Genomic DNA, 12,235 nt, shown 5'->3' on the forward strand with positions numbered 1-12,235 from the left:
TTATTCAACTGCTTTTGAGAGATTTTTAGTTTTGATAGTATTCAAATTTTATGTATAGAAAAGAAATGTGTAAAAACCTTTTTATCAAAATAAATACATATTTAAAGGTTTATCTACAAAAGACTACATGACATAAGCTTGTATAACGTAAAAAGAGCTATTCCTTAAATCTTTTTTTGCCACTTTGCAATTGCTAAAAATGGACATGCAAGCATTTTAACATGAGATAAAAGCATGGAGGAAGGGGACATTGGACTTTAAATTACACTGGTACCCAAAGTTATAAACCTCTTAATCTTTCGTTCGCTCAATAACTTTGGGTACTTTTATTGAATTGTGATTGGTTGGTTCCAAACTTTAAGTGTTTAAAATTGAAGTTAAAATAGTTATAAAGATGTAAATAAAAAAAATGTTTAAACTAATATTGTAGTCTATATAATTCTTCTTATTTGAATACCTATTTGGTTTTTTGTTCACATAATGTCGTGTATTGTTAAAGATGTCTAAATCTAGGAGACTTGACGTTTCAGTTAGTTTTCATTTTGGTTAAGATTGAACCCCTAGTTAAACTCAACCAATATATTGTCATTTATGACAAGTTACCAACTTTTGAAGTCATTTGAACAAAATGGTTGATAATTAGCCCTTCTGATTTTAGTAAATCAAACAAAAATGTAATTGTGCAAGATATAAAATTTTCAGGTATCTTTGTTCATTATTTTACCCTCCCCCCCCCCCCTCACTTTTAAAATAAAAAGCTTGGACATAGTGTTAACCAACAATAATAGTTATTGTATTACAGACAGCTTTCCATGGATAGTAAATTGAAAAATTAGATAATACAATACGATATTTCGTTTTTCAGGATGGCTTAGAAGCGGTTATACATATATATTCTAATTTCTTTATAAAGAAAGTGTCTAAAAAATCAGTCATGGTACGTCATAAAAATGAGGGATTATCCATCTCTTTTTTAGGGGTTTTCTTTCCCACTTCTGCTTTCATCTCTCATTTTTATGACACCACATGGCTGATTTTTTTAGACTATTTGTAAAGCTTTTTTTATAAATCAAAAGGGGCTTTTTCCAGTATCAAAGTGAAATGCATAGGATAAATATTGAATGTTTTTTGTCAATTTTTTGTATGGTCAGCAAGAAAATGATTTTGCGATTGTTTTATTGTTTTACTTTGTATTATCCATCTTATTTACTTATGCTTAATAGTTTTAACTGCAAAAAGTTATTACTGACAATGTATTTTAAAATATTTATAAATTATATTATGCTTTCATGTTCCTTAGAAGCAAGCCAATATTATAGAGTTTTTAAAATTCAGCTGAAACAAATCAAAAAATAACTCGCAGTTATTGTCAATATACTAAGCTTGTAATGACTTGATTAAGTAATTAACGTAACTTATTTATGCTAGCGATTGGACGGTCAAACAAACATACAAAGAAAAGGTGCAATACTTTCATGCCACCAACATTTTTTTGTTCATAGGTTTAGTTAAGGATCTATTTTTGTATTTTACACACTTTGTACAAATGTTAATTTTCTAAAGTTTTTTTTTCTAACAAAAAATTAATTCATCTTTTATTTGTTATCATACCATAATTTAATTTTAAGTATTATCATATGACTATAATAAATCCCTGATAGCCGAAATCGCCGCTACGCCGATTCACAAGAAACTCTCGTTTTGCCTGATCCCGCCGTTTTCTGAGGCGGATTGACGTGCTCCTTAACGGCACCCGCTCCATCCCGCCAAGATGATAGCCGTTATTCTCGTCTACTCGCCTTTTGGATTTTATGATTTAAAATTGTTTTCTTTCCATTTTAGTTTACTTGTAAAAATTTGCATTAACTTTTTAAATAAAAATTAAAACAGAAAATCAGGGTAACTAGTAACTCACTAGTTTCGTAGTATATTAGCTGCGATAAGGCCTATCTAAAATCCGTTAATGCTATTAAATATTTTAGAGGCCTTTTTTGCGTTTAAATCAATAAGAAAGTTTTTTAGGGCCATAGATAGGAGAATAGAAGGTAAAGAATATCCATCCCCCTTCCAGCTTTGATAATAAAAATAAACTATTTTGAAATTATTGGAGAGGAGTTTAAAAAATGTTACTTTTCACTAATCCAGTTCTTATCCTGAATTTTACCCCTACTGAGCCAACGGCAAAATATGTTGTTTTTGGGGATAAATTTTTACCAACCATTGTTCCCACTATTAAAATATACTTTAAAAGATTTTTTTGCAAATTTGATAAAGTTATTATTTCAAGAAAATTTTTAAAATCACATATCCCACTTGATATTATCATCAATTCGTCTGTGGAGGGTGCCCAGCTCCGCCTCTAGCCCCCTCAACACTGTGGGGGCAATATCACGCATATTTACACCCCCTGCTTTAGACGTATAGCTCCTTGTTTTTTTTATTTCACTTATATATCTTATTCTAATATTATCACTATTTTAAAACACTTTTAATTCATTTATCTATTTTATTATTATGTTTAAGTATCACTTATGTTAAAATCACCAAGAAAATATATATTTCAAAGAGGTTAAACTCAAATATCGCGGTGTTCTTTGGTGAACGACACTAAAAGCGCTACTGTTCTCTATCGGTGTTGAAATCACCGTAGAATTTACGCCTGCTAACCCCTATTTACCCCCCCCCCTCTTTCCAACGTCTCCGTTGTCAAGAGTCACCGGAAGCGACATTGAATGATGGGGGGAGGGGGGAGAAGGGGTGAGGGGATGTTACATGGGGGAAAACAAGTGGTTTGGAACAAATGGCGCAAAAATTTTGTTTTGTTTTAATAGCAAAAATTTTTGAAGTCAAAATTAAATAAGTAACTAGTATCCCTCAAATCTTATAATATAAAGTATGGATTTTTATCTGAAGCTTGAGATCTTAATATTTACTTAACCGATTGGTTTCTCTATTTCAATTCATCTTCACATAGGTCTTGCGTTGTTTTAATATATTTTATTTTCAAATGTAAGTCTTAGCTTAAGATCTCCAAAATTACTTAACCGATTGGGTTCTCTATTTTTAGATAAGCTTTAAATAAGTCCTGTCATTGTTTTAGGCTATTATATTTTCAGATTTAAGTCTTGGATTAATGTTTATATGAAAATTCGTAATCTCCTCACAATTAATAAAAACAGATTGCTATCTTGTAGTTTTAAATTTGCGTACTTGTATTGACACCGGGGACACCGTGGATTGGCTTGAAAAGACCGGTGATTTACTTCTCATGATCATGTTATGTGTGTGTGTGTGTGACTGTGTTTGCATGTAAAAGTTGCTTCTTCAAAATTCTATCTCTCTTTCTCTCTCTCTCTCTCTCTCTCTCTCTCTCTCTCTCTCTCTCTCTCTCTCTCTCTCTCTCTCTCTCTCTCTCTCTCTCTCTCTCTCTCTCTCTCTCTCTCTCTCTCTCTATTGCGTCACTTTGTAAGTAATATTAATGTTTTGTTCTTTTACCCTTTTATTTTAGTTTTCTAATGTATGTCTTCCAGAGATAGTAAGGGATAAGACAAAATAATCCACGATTAAATTATTGGTGAAAAAGTCTAGTCACTGCTAGCTAATACTAACCAACAAACTCTAATAAAAGTCTCTAAATCTATAGGCCAACGAATAAAATATCGTGTTTATAAAACTTTGGGTACCAGTATAATTTACAGTCTAATGTCCCCTCTTCCTCATATTTTCCCCTCCTTTTTGAAGTAGTATCGCTGCTACTTAAAAACTATTGTCTGTCTGTTTGTCTGTATGCTCTTTCACTCGTCTGTCTGCCTGTCTCTTAATGATCTAGCGGGGCTACCTAGTACACAAGATAAACTAACCTAACCTAGCCAACAGTAACAAAATAAAACGAAAAACCCCCCTCCCATTTATTTTCAAATCATTTAAGAAGAGAGGGTTGAGAGTTTCAATGCTTAACAAGGCACTTTGAGGCAAATCATTATTTGTTCAAAAATATTTTTTTCGTTTAGAATTGATTATATTTATTGTAATATAATACTTTCTTTTATGTTCAAAATTATTAACTTTTCTGCGCTACTAATAAACATACTTGTCCTAGTTAGGGCTAATTTAAGCCTTTATTTTTCAATGTCGTTCATTTCTTCCTTTTCATTCCTATTTTCCCGTATTGTATTACAGTAGGTTATTCTCACGATTAATATAACAGGAAAGCATGTCCTTTACATCATGGGGTGGTTTTAAGCTATTTCTTGGGTTAGCAGCGCAAAAATGGAAGGATATAGCTTAAAATCATCCTAGGACTAGTATTAATCTTACCTTAAAAGAAAACGTCTATCGGTTAGGAAAATATATAGTTACAGTTTATATCCTTATAAAAGGAACATGATGTGTGTCTGTATGTCTGTTTTATCGAAGGATCTCGCTAACCTCTGAACCGATATGGTTCTCCACACGGCAAAAAAAAATATTTTTAGTAAACTGCTGATCTTAACATAGATTTAAAAGAAAACATTTTACGTTCTGCTAGAGTCCTTTAGGTGTGTAGACGGTAGTCCTTGTAAAAGTAACAGGATGTGTGTCAGTCTCCCATTTGGGGCAGAAGGGAAGGGGGGGGCATAACTGCATGTAGGAAATAAAGAAATAATTAATTGATATTTGTCACCTGAATAAGCAGCAGTTGATATCAATTTTTAAAACAATCAGCAAAGCATTTCAATAAATAGGGCATCTACTTTACTAATGGATATAGAATACGTTGATAAAATATAGTAATAAAAAATTTCTCTTAGCTGGCTAATATAACGATACCTCCCCGGTTCAGCGGTATCGGTTCAGCGGTTAGCGGTATCCTTCAGTAGAGACATACAACATACAACAGACATACAAAAATGCATTTAATTTTATTTAAGGATTCATTAAAGATTCTACCACATTTTAAAAACTATCCAAAACTAAAAGCTATAATTTTAGCACCCTAAAATTTTGGGCCATTTTTAGGGACGATACAAATAATTGAAGCTATCAATTCTAAAAGTTGAACTGTGCATGAAAACATTGTCAGTCAATATCCCTTAAATTGCGAGTCGGGCAATTGTTACATACCCCTTTCGGTAAATATTTCTAAAGACACAGCTTTTCAGCATTTAATGTTCGTCTGTCTGTACAGCAGTACAGGCTGTTTTGATCTTAAATTTTGGCATACTAGAATCATCTTATTGATTTTAAATTTAAAATTTTGTATGGCGTTTCTTGTAACTATAAGTCATAAGCATAATTTTATTGAAAGTACGTCAATTTTATACAATTTGATTTGTAATAGACAAGATATAATAAGCGTATAATTGCGGGCAAAAATGTTAGTTAAGCAACTATACGTTAGATCTGTATATTACAAATATTGGCGAATAAAGTTTCGGATACTTCTAGTGTGTACCAACCAATCAAGATTTAATAAAAGTCCCCAAATTATTTTCAGCCAACGAATAAACATAAAATTAAGCCTTATATCCGCTTTCTAATTTGTTCAGCTTTGCTTTTAAACATAGTTGTCATCATTATTTTGTATTCCTTTAGGTCATGTAAGTTTCAGGAAAGGCAGAATGAGTGGGCTAACCGCAGGGGTTAGAAATTATTTTTGTAATAAAATATATGGGGGGGGGGATGTGTGGTCCACTGTTCGCTTCCAGGGAATCTACCCCAAAAATATTCTCATACATTAGAGACTTCCTGTTCTTTCCCCTCCTCAATTTTCACTTTCTCTCCTACATCCTATCTTTCCCCCTTTGGAAGATGACATTTTCCCCCCTAACAGGTCATCATTCCCCCCCCCCCCCCCCCATCCCTAGGATAGCTTTCTTTAGGTTGATAAATTGGTAGAAAAATAGATAGATAGATAGAAAGGTAGCAGAGACAAATATACATATAGTTTGATTGACTAATTGATAGATTATTGGATTACTTAATATATAATAATAAAAAAATAAATAGATTAAGAGATGATATATAGATAGATGAATGTATATTGGTAGATAGAAAGATAGACAAACGTATAGATAAATGGATTGACAGACAGATAGAAAGTCAAAAACATTTACTTGTGAAATAGAAAGAAATATGGAATTAATCAATAACCTTTTAATTGCAAAAATCTTTGTCTATAAGTCCTAACTGTGTAATGTAATAGTGAAAATAGCCATTACCATGTTAACATACTCTTTGTGTCCTAAGATTTTCTCTATTCATACTATATAACAATTAGCCGTTAATATTTTATAATTTGCTGATTCTTCGCTACTGCAAAACAAAATTATTCTTGTTATTGAATAATGTGTAAAACGCTTTGAAAGTTTATTTCTCGTATTTATTCGAATCCGGTGGATAGGAACCGGTTCTCATCCATACGAAAAAACTATGTATAGCATCGTATTATATCCAGCTTTCTACGATTATAAAAATGTACAATCATAAGAATAAAACCAGTTTTTTAGCCGGTGCCTTCGGCACCTCGGGGCTAAAAAACTAGTTTTAATCTTATAATTGTATATTCTATATCCGCGGAAAGCCGTTTATAATACGATGCAAGAAATAACTATTATAATTTCCATAACCCAGGATAACCCCATTTTATGCAATTACTTTTTTTTACAAGTAGCGAAACTTTCCCAAATGTGTGTGTCTGTATGTTCGTCTGTATGGCTGTATTCTTCTTGAGTATGAAGAACATCGACCCAGAAAGGAACAGTGTGGTTTCCATCAAATTACCATCCAAAAATAATGACTAGAATATACCATTACTATTATGTCGATTTAAATAAGGAAATCAATGTTTATGAATACGCTGATATGTAAACATAAATGTACTATTCCAAATTCGCCTCTATTGAAAGTGGAATGGTATATTTCAAAAATCGTATCCGCTATGCTGATATCATCGCCAAGAGAGGGGAAAGTGGAATGGTAGATTACGTTTTTTAAGGGTCAAAACCGTAATCATAGATTATATTTCTGCTTCTATAAAAATGGATTCAACTCCATAACTGCATTAAGCATAAGAAAAATAACTACCCATGTAATTTATTTTTTTTTAAATGAGGTGGTTGGAAATCTGAGCTCGATAGTCACTTTGTGGTAATGTTTTATTCAAGTCTTTAAATTTATATGTTCATCTTAAAAGTCTCGCTTTAATGCTCTTTAGTTATCCTTGTTTTTCTCATGTAATGTATATTTTTGTTTTTTATATAACTTTATAGAATATAAAATTTCAATTTAATTTTCTATATACTCTGAAATTAGGTGAAATCTTTAATATTATACATACTAATAGTTATTTATCGCATCGTATTTTAGACTGCTTTCCACGTATATTAGAATAAAACATTATAAGATTAAAACCAGTTTTGTTATGCTTGATTTTTTAGTATGTCTGAAAATCGGTTCTTACAAAACGGTTTAAAAACAGTAGAACAATTCTAATATAAATATATACATGTAATGCATAATTCCATACGAAAAAAAACTATGTCTAGCATCGTATTTTATCCAGCTTTCTACGAATATAAAAAAAGTACAATCGTAAGATTAAAACCAGTTTTTTTAATCCGTCCCTTCGGCACCTCGGGGCTTAAAAAAACAGGTTTTAATCTTATAATTGTACATTTTTATAACCGCGAAAAGCTGTTTATGATACGATGCGAGAAATAACTATTCTAACATGAAGAAAATAAAATCGCCCTATTTTTCTATAGATTTTTTCCCATGTCTATTTATGAATTTGGCCCTAGGGCTATGCGTAAATTCAGGCAATTTTGAACTCAATATTTATCCTTATACTAAAGTAACAGGATGTTTGTGTGTTTGTGTGTCTGTACCGAAGGATCTCGCTAACCGCTGAACCGATCGGGTTCTCCTTAACAGGGTAGCTTCTCATAGGTCACAGGAAGGTTTATAACTATTTTCTTGGGGGGTGGGACACCCCCAACCCCCCCAAAAATGAAAAATCCCCACCCTCAAAAAAAAAATTCGCCCCCCATCCAATTTGTTTTATTTTTTCTTTTAAAATCTAAAATAAGTAATTGGATTATTAAATTCGACTCTCTCCTCCTCAAGTGCCCCTAGAGGCCTCTAGGGGCGTAGCCGCTAGTATAAATTAAAGTAACAGAATGTTTGATAATCTGTATGTCTGTCTGTCTGTGTACCTCGCTTACCACTGGACCGATATGGCTCTCCCAAAAAGTAAAGCTCATTATAAGGTCCCTGAAAAGTTTTGTATCTGATTTTGGGGGATAATACTTATTTCACCCTCTCTAGAAATATAATTCTAGAAAACTATGAGTAAAATATTATTAAAAGCGATTATACTATATAATTATCCTTTTCCCTGTGCATCTAAAATAGTAAATATCAGCTATTAATAAAAGGAAGAACGACCATAATCAAAATTACTCGTTACATGAAAGTTACCCTATATTAATCAGGGAGAGAGGAGACATTGGACTGTTTATTTAACTAGTACCCAAGAGTTTATAACAACGTTATCTTAATCGGTGGCTTAAAAACTTTGGGTACTTTTATTGAATTGTAATTGTTTAGGTCAAAACTAGTGTCGAAACCAATAATTTTGATACACAAAATGGTCATTGTACTTAATAATTATTTCGAATGTACATCAATTTATCGTCCATTTTCTTATCCCTTAACCCTTTACAGTCGGGCCCCTTGCCGCACCTTAATCAGTCGGGGGGGGGGCGTTCAACGCCCCCCCCTATTATCTCAGTTCCTATTAGAGCTAGAGGGCTAAAAAACTTTGTGCAAGTCCCCTTTGTTATGATGAATTTTCGACCTTAAGTAAGTCAAGGTCAATTTTCGCTTCCTTCACCCTTTTATTTAACAACCTTTGTTTTTAGGTCCTTTTTTACTTAAAAATTTCAAACGGCTGTAATTTTTTTATTTTTGAAGCTAGAAGAAAATTTTTTTTGCAGAAAATATTTATTTTTATGTAAATTTTATGTTTGAAATATCAAAACATAAATTTCAGCGGCCGCAGCTGTACTTGGCAGCTGCCAGCCGCCGCAGTCGGCGGTCGGCGGGAAAACGGCGGCGGATCTTTATGAAATTTTAATACATTATGTAGACATGTAAGAAAAGCTTAAGTTTAAAATTTGAAGTCTCTAAGTCAAAAATTGCGGCCACAGGAGCCTTTTAAAGATTTCTGGAGACCTGGAGGATCAGGACCTGCAGGATCATACCTGGAACCTAAAATTGACTTGAACACCTGTATTTAATATGAGGATGTACTACTAGAGGATATTTTAGTATTTTGGTAAGATAAAATGCTTTGTTTAAGTCAAAAAAATATTTTTGATCTTTACCTGGATGACCCTGCCAGGTTTGCTGGCATCCTGTGCCCGCCAGGATGGAGATATTAAAAAAATTCCAACTCTCAGTTATGTGTCATACCCAAACTTAAAAAGTCAAGCAGTTTGGGCTCTTTATCTTTCACACACAGAAAATGAGATAGAAAAAACCGGATGGGGGGGCGTTCAACGCCCCCCCCCCCCGACCGTTAAGGGTTAAGATTCTTAAAAATACTACACTATACATGGTCATGCAATGAAAAAGGGAGCTAAATACAGCCATTTTCTGTCAGTTTCAATACATCAAACTGGAACTCAAAACAAGAACATTTTTCTTCCAGATTTTTTATTTGTATTTGTATATAGCTGAAGCGCCACTAGCTTTTATGGGAGAAAGGACTGTAAAAATCATTCCAATATAGCCTAAAACCATCCCTTTACTTACCAAAATCGAATGAGAGGTTAGTGAGATCATAAGAGGCAAACCGAAAACCTTTCTACTTGATAAAACATAATATAATTGGTTGCTTCGCCCCTAGCTTCCGGTGAAGAGCGTCGAAGGTCAGGAAAATGACCTAAAACCACCCCAAGACATGTATAGCTTCCCTGAAAGTTACAACCAATTCAAACCAGCATTTCCCGAGATCTATAGCTTCAGACAAAAAAAACCTTACTACTCTATATAATAGGACTCATTGAAGAGTAGAGCCAAATCAGTAAAGCGGTTACCGAGATCTTAAGCTTCAGACGGACGGACTTATCTACTTTGTATTATAGATAAGAAATTTATGATTTCATTGATCATTCGGCGTTTAATTAATTTTTGATCTTATATTTTATATTTATTATCTATTCTTAATAAATATATTTATATGTAATTTTATCAGTTAGCACTAATTCATGTATATTATACAAGCGGCTACGCCCCTAGAAGCCTCTAGGGTCACTTAAGGTAGGAGGGTAAAAGTCGACCTTATCCCATTTTAAATTTGAGTTTCAAAAGAGTAAAAGAAGTATTTTTAGGAGGAGGGGGGGAAGACACCCTCCCCAAAAATAGTTTAAAAACTTCCCAGGACCTAAAAGAAGCTTCAGTGTAAAGGAGAACAATATCGGTACATTGGTTAGCGAGATCCTTCGGGACAAACAAAAAACGCTTACTACTTTTTATAATAGGATTTACCATAGTAAAATGCTTTTTATAAATGTAATCAAATATAAAAAAAAACATTCAATTAGGTTGTGGAAAAGCTACGCCCGAAAAAAATAAAAGTCTAACTGACCATGACCAAGAAAGTATAACATATCAAGTTAAAAATACATACTTTAACAAGGATAACAACATCCATGACCAAGATAATACAACATACCAAGTTAATAATACATACTTTAACAAGGATAACAACATCCATGACCAAGATAATACAACATATCAAGTTAAAATGCATACTCTAACAAGGATAACAACATCCATGACAAAGAGAATACAACATACCAAGTTAATAATACATACTTTAACAAGGATAACAACATGACCAAGAAAGTATAACATATCAAGTTAAAAATACATACTTTAACAAGGATAACAACATGACCAAGAAAGTATAACATATCAAGTTAAAAATACATACTTTAACAAGGATAACAACATCCATGACCAAGATAATACAACATACCAAGTTAAAAATGCATACTTTAACAAGGATAACAACATCCATGACCAAGATAATACAACATACCAAGTTAAAAATGCATACTTTAACAAGGATAACAACATCCATGACCAAGATAATACAACAAACCAAGTTAAAAATACATACTTTAACAAGGATAACAACATCCATGACCAAGAAAGTATAACATACCAAGTTAAAAATGCATACTTTAACAAGGATAACAACATCCATGACCAAGAAAGTATAACATACCAAGTTAAAAATACATACTTTAACAAGGATAACAACATGACCAAGAAAGTATAACATATCAAGTTAAAAATACATACTTTAACAAGGATAACAACATGACCAAGAAAGTATAACATATCAAGTTAAAAATACATACTTTAACAAGGATAACAACATGACCAAGAAAGTATAACATATCAAGTTAAAAATACATACTTTAACAAGGATAACAACATGACCAAGAAAGTATAACATACCAAGTTAAAAATACATACTTTAACAAGGATAACAACATGACCAAGAAAGTATAACATACCAAGTTAAAAATACATACTTTAACAAGGATAACAACATGACCAAGAGAGTACATCAAACAAAGTTAAAAATGCAAACTTTAACAAGGATAACAACATCCATGACCAAGATGATATAACATACCAAGTTAAAAATACATAATGTAACAAAAATAACAACATCCTGTTAAATCAAAGCAAAATTTCTGATAAGCAGGTATATTTAGGGATAAGACAAATGACAATAAATTGATATACAACCCCTATATTGATAAATATAATTACCACTTCTATTATTTAAAATTATTGGTAGAAAAATTTTGACACTACTAGTTAGAAACCCACCAATGATAATTCAATATCAGTAATCAAAGTTTTTAAGCCAACGAATAAGATAAGGAGTTAGAAGATCATTGTATATTGCATCCCAATGTCCTTCGTGATAAGTAATTGGATATAATAAATCTTAAAGATAACTCAAACATGACGAAGACCAAACTGCATTACTTTTGCACCACTTTTGACGTCATATTATCCATCTCTTTTTTAGGGGTTTTCTTTACCACTTCTCCTCTCATCTTCCTCATTTTATGACGTCACAGGAATCAAAAGTGACACAAAAGTAATGCAGTTTGGTCTTCGTCTCAAACATCATGACGTCCGAATGAAGTTAAATGTGGCTTGT

The 12,235-nt window shown here is 32.4% G+C and overlaps 1 protein-coding gene and 1 long non-coding RNA gene across 4 annotated transcripts in view; both read right to left on the reverse strand.

Moving 5' to 3' along the window:
- LOC145332239 (sorting nexin lst-4-like) overlaps nt 1-12,235 on the reverse strand; it is a 491,682-nt gene that overhangs the window by 453,423 nt on the left and 26,024 nt on the right. The window lies entirely within an intron of this gene.
- On the reverse strand, nt 1,634-2,560 carry LOC145331142 (uncharacterized). Its single transcript, XR_013883691.1, has 2 exons — nt 2,314-2,560; nt 1,634-1,799 (listed from the first exon to the last, which is right to left on the reverse strand). It is a non-coding gene; the product is annotated as an uncharacterized LOC145331142 (long non-coding RNA).

This window comes from Acartia tonsa, chromosome 11 (assembly GCF_053477335.1).
Source record: "Acartia tonsa isolate MP-2025a chromosome 11, ASM5347733v1, whole genome shotgun sequence".
NCBI lineage: Eukaryota > Metazoa > Arthropoda > Copepoda > Calanoida > Acartiidae > Acartia > Acartia tonsa.